Source organism: Coenobita brevimanus, chromosome 109, assembly GCF_032717465.1.
Source record: "Coenobita brevimanus isolate Jiangsu-jjx chromosome 109, ASM3271746v2, whole genome shotgun sequence".
NCBI lineage: Eukaryota > Metazoa > Arthropoda > Malacostraca > Decapoda > Coenobitidae > Coenobita > Coenobita brevimanus.
In genome coordinates, this window is record NC_137062.1 from 31,346,887 (window position 1) to 31,354,425 (window position 7,539).

Genomic DNA, 7,539 nt, shown 5'->3' on the forward strand with positions numbered 1-7,539 from the left:
AAGGTCTACTGTAGGTCCACCCCCGAAGGTTGACGACAACGAAAGAAAGATGACAACCTGGGGGCCAAACCGCTGCACACACACCCCGCATGTTGATGTTTTAATGTTGATTTTTCGTTCATCCTGTTGAATATTGACTATCACCTTTCGCTAATGCCTCTCTTTCATATAGTTCACAGATATTACTACCAGGTGAAAGATTCAGAAAACTGTGCCAGTGGTTAGTATAGGCAGCTGTACAACTATACTGATTTTCTTTTACATTAACTAATTTACTTCTCTGCTGACAGCCAACTCCTACTCCACATCTACTGAAGTGGTGATGACTTTGGAGATAAATGAGGACCAAATTATCCTGCCGGAGGAGCTGCTGAGCCCATCCCTTCCTCTTCCAGCAAAAGTATCGTGCCATAGGTGGAACTCCGGGTCCAACCACACAAAAGAGACCAGTTTCAGCATCTGCTCCTTCCTCTTCAGACAAAAAGAGGAAGAAGACCAGCAGAAGGTCACTATTTGATAGTGACGATTTTCATGACATGTCTTTCATGAAAAAAAAAAAAAAAAAGGAGGAACTGCAATTGCAGCTGTTGGAACGCAGGAAATATCTGCTAGAATTACAGATAAAAGACATGGAGATTAGGGTTGAGGAAGCTGAAATTCTAAGAGAAATAGTTAAAACAAAGCTCACCCAAGTAAAGGGTAATTGTAAATGTGTACAGTAAACTCATGATGATGCTAACAGACATTTGATATAGAGGAATCTTGTTAAAGGGAAGTTTTTTTTTTTTTTTTTTTTTGTATTCATAAATTCAAGGGGAAATCTCTATAAAAATCAAAGTAGAATTCTGTAAATTCATGTTTGATTCCATAAAATCAAGTTAAATTCCACATAACACCCACTTACCACATTTAACGTACATTTATTTTTTCCGTTTGATTTCACTATTTTTTACAACTTATAATGAGTTCTTATAAGTTCATACCATAGTTATAGTTACTTTGAGTGGTTTATAAGATGTTGCTGCATCAGATCCTGTATATTACCATGGGGACAAATACATATATTACTGTTTTCAATTTTTTATTCTAGTACCCACTGATGAAATGAACTTATTTTTCTACCAACTGTGCAAAGACACATTATAAGTAGAGTAAAAAAAGAAAATGACTTCTCCATGCAATTTGAGTGTAAGAAACTTGTAAATTACCTTAAAAGATTGCACTGTAAATCAAACTGGCAGCTTTTAGGCAATTACTAACATCTCAACAGACAAAAACAACACTAAAAGACCAACTTATAACGAGGATCTACTATATGATTCCTGTGACATTTTTAAGTCAAATAATGTACTCTGAAGACCTCTAATGCATTTGACTTAAGAACATTCAAGTTACAAACATTCAGAGATACAAAGTGCTGTAAACAAGAACTCTCTTTTTCAGGATACAAAGTGCTGTAAACAAGAACTCTCTTTTTCAGGATACAAAGTGCTGTAAACAAGAATTCTCTTTTTCAAGTTATGGTTAAGGTACCCTTAGAAAAACCTCTTGGAATGTCACCTGTTTGTAAGTTGGAGACTTATTTAGACGGCACTAAGTGGCTACAACATGACATGGTACCGTGATATATTAAAAGTTATCCCTAATTATTTGTTGTTTTAATCTCCCTTGTAAATTACCACGTACCTGTACTGGCACCTCATTAGGGAGGACACGGTGATTGATGTCTCCTAATTCTGCATCCTCAGGCAAAACCAGTTTAGTTAAAACTGCTACATTATGAAGTACCATGGAAGCAACAATGATAGCTTTAGTGGTTTCTAGGTCTGTTCTAACTTTCTTTCCTAATTATGCAAATCTCCTCTTCAAAACACCAAATGCCCGTTCAATTGTATTTCTGGTTTTGGCATGACTTAGGTTATATGCTTCCTCTTGTGCATTGCATGGAGAAGACACTGGGGTCAGTAGATATGTTTTCAAGGGATATCCACTGTCACCAAGTATGTGATACCGAGGATTTAAATTTGCTTCCAATTCTGCACAAAGCCTACTATTTCCAAAAATCCTACTATCATGCACACTCCCAGGCCAATGTGAAATAACATTGTGAAATCGTAGGTCCGGGCCACACACAGCTTGTACATTTAATGAAAAGAAACCTTTCCTGCACCGAAAAAACTCTGAATTTTCAACTGATGGTCTTTGTATTTCAATGTGTGTGCAGTCTATTGCCCCTACAACACCTGGCATTTCTACAATGTTATAAAACTGCTGAATAGTTTGATGCAGGTCATTGCCAGCAGGAGGTAGTATATAATGCTGGCTTCTACTTGCAATGGCTCTGGACACAGTCTTCAGGCATTGACAGACTGTTGTTTGCGACACATCATGGCAGTCGCCTATTGTCACTTGGTGACCTCCAGTTGCCATGCATCGTATTCCAATCTGAATCGGTAGAGAGGCGGCTTGCAGTCCTAATGGACCCAGGATCGAATACCGGCTGGGGCAGGGAACAGTTTAAGGATTTGCATATCCTAAAAGCAGACATGTCGTAAAAGCACCCCCGCTAATACCAGTACACCAGTCCTGTATGAGACAGACCTAGCATGTATTCAGTATGGACGGTGGGTGTTAGCGCCGAAGTGGTGACATGTGGAGGTGTAGGAGGACTACTGGGCCTTGGGATAGGCCACTGCCTCCAAGATATAGGCCCTGAGCCTTTGACCAGAGTCGGACACGTAAAAAGAAAAAAAAAAAAATCAGAAGCTGGAGGTATGGTGGAACAGGACATCCCGTTAAGATACAAAATTATTGTGTTTGAAACCTACTGATGTACACAGAAACAAAGTTGAAGCATTTTTTGATTAGCAGTGAAGTATGATTTACATTGGTTTTAGTATGTACATACTATATACGGTACCAAATTTAATACTAGCCTTTTTATATTGAATTGGGAAAAATGTTACCTCTTAAATCATTAGCAGCAGGTAGTTAATGTCTAATTTCTTCAAGATCATATACAGACTTTCCTGAGTCTGAAACGATCAACAATCTCATCGTCACTCATTGCCGTGAAGGGATTCATGCTATCTGCAAAGGTGTGTTTGGCAATTAACTTCTACAGTATTGTTTTAATTTTTTTTTATTTCTACAATCTCATATTTCTATAATACAGTATAATGAATTATATGAAAAGGAAGTAAGTTAAACCCCACATTTTTCCTGTACCTGTAACAATTCGACGACGGCGACGTTCAGCATATCTCAGGGCATCTGCCTCAGCATCGAGCTCATTCTCTTCATCCCAATCATCCCAAGCGTCTAAAATATCGTAGTATGCCATGTTCTCAGATATCTGTAATAACAATGATACAATACAGTTGTGCCATCTTCCAAGTAAATTCATAAAGTATTGGACATGAAGGAAACACAAAATGCTGACTTTAATTTGTCTAGTAAAGTAACTAAAAATAATTCCAAATACATGTCAGGAAAAAAGGTTGATGGCCCTGTCTGATCTGTCATAAGGGTGTTAGAGATGGTTCCATCCAGTGTACTGTCTGTGATAAGTGGGTCCATTGGAGATGTTGTAGTATAAATGACAAGCTCCCTGAAAACAATGCTGGCTTCAAGTGCGGGGTGTGCCTAGGAGCACACAGGGAGACTGCCAGTCAAGAGAGAATTAATTGTTCTTGCAGGGGAGTCCCTTGCATGTGTAAAGATCTGTTATTTAGGTGATATGCTTTTTGCTGGGGGATGGATTATTGTAGCTAGAGTGAGGAGTGTATGGAGAAAGTTTAAGGAGTTTCTCCCTCTCTCGACTACGCGGGGTCTCTCCTTCCATGGCAAGGGTTCCTTGTATGCAGCGTGTGCCAGGAATGTCATGTTGTATGGCAGTGAGACTTGGGCAGTTAATAAAGAGGATGAGAATAGGCTTAAGTGCATGGAGAAGCAAATGATCAGATGGATGTGCAGTGCGTCTCTGAGAGCAAGGCCTGTGGAAGAAGCTTACAATGGAATAAAGGGGGAGGATGGGACTGGAATATATTGACAGTGATGAGTAGGGGTAGGTTGAGGTGGTATGAACATGTGGAGAGGGTGGGAGAGGACAGTCGGGTGCGGGGGGTGAGGAATGTGGATGCTGGAGGAAGGGCTGGGAGGGGTAGAGGGAAGTTTGACCTAATATCAGGTCACTGCAAGGGGCCTTAGGGAAAGGGGACTGAATCGAACAATTGCACTTAGATCGTGCAGCGTGGACAGCCGCCATCAGGTAAAACTAGGCTAACGCATGCAAGCATGTTGGGGCCTTTATAAACAAAAAGAAACACACAAATCATAGCACAATGGATGAGGAAATAATATTGCACTAATAAAGGGTGAATTGTAGCTTGTGTATCTTTACAGATTACATGCAAGCTGGATTGGTTTAAACCATGGTTATTTTTGCTCATTTTTGTTTCTTTATACTGTATCATGTTTTTCTCCATCCTGCCCTAGATTGCTTTAAACCACATGGTTTAAACCATAGTTTCATTTTTTTTTTTTAACCATGGTTTTCCCCACCATAATTAGGTGCAAAATACTGTAGGTAGATAGGCAGGTGCCACTTTGAAGTGCGCTCTACTCTAGCCTAACCTAACCTAACCTAAACCAATGTACCCTAACCCAACCTAACCTAACACTGCAGTAGCCTGCATCCTAAAGTAGCACTGATAGATAAACACCAGCGTTCTAACATATTATCTATTCTATTGTGAATGCTTGTTATGCACGGTGTTATTCATTCATTCATTCATTGCCAGACGCCATGTATCCCAAACGGGGTGGCCAAGGGCTTAGAGTTAATTGTTTTACAGGGAGGGGCACTAATCCTCCACCAACCCCACTTGACACGTAGGGAGAACGTTATGCCAACAGCATCTGGTGTTCCCAGGCGGTCACCCATCCAAGTACTAACCAGACCCAACGTTGCTTAACTTCGCTGATCGGACGGGAACTGGTGTACTCAACGTGGTATGGATGGTGTTATGTAATGAATAAACACAGGAAAGTGGCTCCCATTGTGAGGTATATTTTCTATCTATCTATCTATCTATTGCCAGACGCCTCAATCCCGTTTGGGGTGGCCACAAACAAATCGCCTCCAAGTCGCCCTGTCCCCCGCCATTTCACTGCCCTGCTCCCAACTCACACCCCCCTCTCTCATATACCTCTCCACCCCATCCCTCCATCTCATCCTCGGTCTCCCCCTCCCTCTTCCACCCTCCACCTTACTCATATACACTCTCTTCGTCAGTCTTTCACCCTCCATCCTCTCCACATGGCCAAACCACCTCAGTGTGTTCCTCACAACGCTTCCTATCACATCCACATCCACACCACAACGCTCCTTTATATCCTCATTCGTCAGCCTGTCTCTCCATGTGACTCCACAGGCTCCTCTTAAATAACTCATTTCCACTGCTCTCACTCTTGACTTGTGTCCTTCCAACAATGTCCAAGCTTCACTTCCGTATGTTAGAGTTGGTATCACAATACTGTCATGTAGTAACTTTTTTACTTCCATGCTCACTTCCCTGTTTCTTATCACTGCTTTCAAGGAACCAGCAACCTTTCTTCCCTGCTGTACCCTTTCAAGCACTTCACCCTCCAAACCTCCATCCTTACTCATCACACTACCCAAATACTTAAACGTACTCACATTTTCCAATTCCTCACCATCCAACCTCGCTGTACATTCACTGACTTCACCTCTCTCAAAGACCATCACTTTACTCTTCCCTACATTCACCTTTAGGTTCCGTTTCTTACACACTCTCCCAAACTCATCCACCAAGCCTTGCAGCTCCCCTTCGTCTTCACTCAACAACACAGTATCATCTGCAAACAACAGTACAGGGAGTTTCCAAACACTATCCTCTCTCACCAGGGCCACTCCAACATCCACTACCCTACCTTGTACCTCTTTTATTACCCCATCCATGTACAGATTGAACAACCATGGAGACATGACACATCCCTGTTTCAAGCCAACTTTCAAAGAGAAAAATTCACTTAGTTCACCATCCACACGCACTGCAGCCTTCGCACCATCGTACATACTCTTCACAGCATTCAACAACTTCACCTCCACTTATAATTACTACAGGGTGTCTTGTGTTAGAGGTTTTATGTGATACCAGAATATGTATTTACGTGTCATATCTACTTTCTGATCAGCGTAAAGGATTTGCTCTAACACAGTAACCTTTGGACAAGCAAATGTCATACACAGCTACAAAACACATCACTCACTGTACTACATATGAATAAACACCTACTACAAGGAACCTATCTAATGATCCACAAAGGTAGACGCCGTTAAGAAACAGCTAAAAACTAACGTTAGGTTATGGAAATGTACCTACCTTAAAAAAAAATGTGATGAAAAGTACTGAGGTGATGTACACGCATGCTGGTAAACAGTCGAAGGGGTTGGGGAAGAGGTGCCCTGTGCGGTCCCTTCGTTTTCAGCCTCCCTTCCCCTTCCGGCGCGGTGCGAAGGATTCTCTCGCGGCTCAAAATATTTTAACGGTACGGTTTGGGTGACGAACAACCCGTTCGGACGACGGGGATGTTTAACAATACGGCCATGACATTCGTGGGTGTGGCGGGCTTGAAGAAGGAGTCGATCTTGGTCTGACGATAGATGCTGGGATTTTGTTGGAGGATGACAGCGTCCCTGACTGCCAGCAGGTCCATAGCAAGCTACAGTGGCACCATCTCCCTGTGGCAATGAGGGTGTTTGGCATACTCAAGCACCTGCTTGATGTCAGCCCGCAGCGCACCAAGATGAGGGAGTGATGGAGTGGCAGGGAGGCCAGAGTCAGGGTCCTCGTCCTCGTCACTTTCCTCTGTCAGCCCCACAGAGACAGCAGCAGTGATCTTATCAGACAATGTCTGATAACCTGGATTGCTGCCATTGTCGTCCTGCCAATTCCTCACGTCATCAACGTCCACATCCTCGTCTGTGTTTCGTAGCCAAAGGTGGAAATCGTCCACACCAAATCCTTCAGAGTCATGCATGGGCTGGCATCGATGAAGGAGGCGAGACCAACCACTTTCCAGAGTTTTGATTGAGACTTCCTTCCAAGCATTGGCCAAGTTGAAAATACCAGATGATGTAATGCTGCATTTTCTCCAAGGTCTGCCTCCCCCCCCCCCCGTGTGTTGATTCCTTCCTCACCTTGTCGGGGAACCTCTGATGGTATATTCTCTAGGCTGCCTCGATAACACCCCAGTGCACTGGTTGAATGAAAGCAGTCGTACTGGATGGCAGAAACATGCACCTAATCCAGCCATCATCAGCAACCAAGTCACGGTGCGACGGATGTGCAGGGGCATTGTTGAGGATCAGGAGTGCCTTCACCTGGCCATGAGGGCCTCCAAGCTCCTCCATCTGTTAACGGATAACCTCCTTGACAAAGTGTCTGTGGAACCAATCTCTGAAGATCTTAACGGTTAACCAGGCCTTCACAGAATGGTTCATTACAACAGGCA

General features: G+C 42.8%; 1 pseudogene; it reads right to left on the minus strand.

The window, feature by feature from the left end:
- Window positions 1-4,908: 4,908 nt before the first annotated feature.
- LOC145417289 (5S ribosomal RNA) lies at window positions 4,909-5,027 on the minus strand (annotated as a pseudogene).
- Window positions 5,028-7,539: the final 2,512 nt, after the last annotated feature.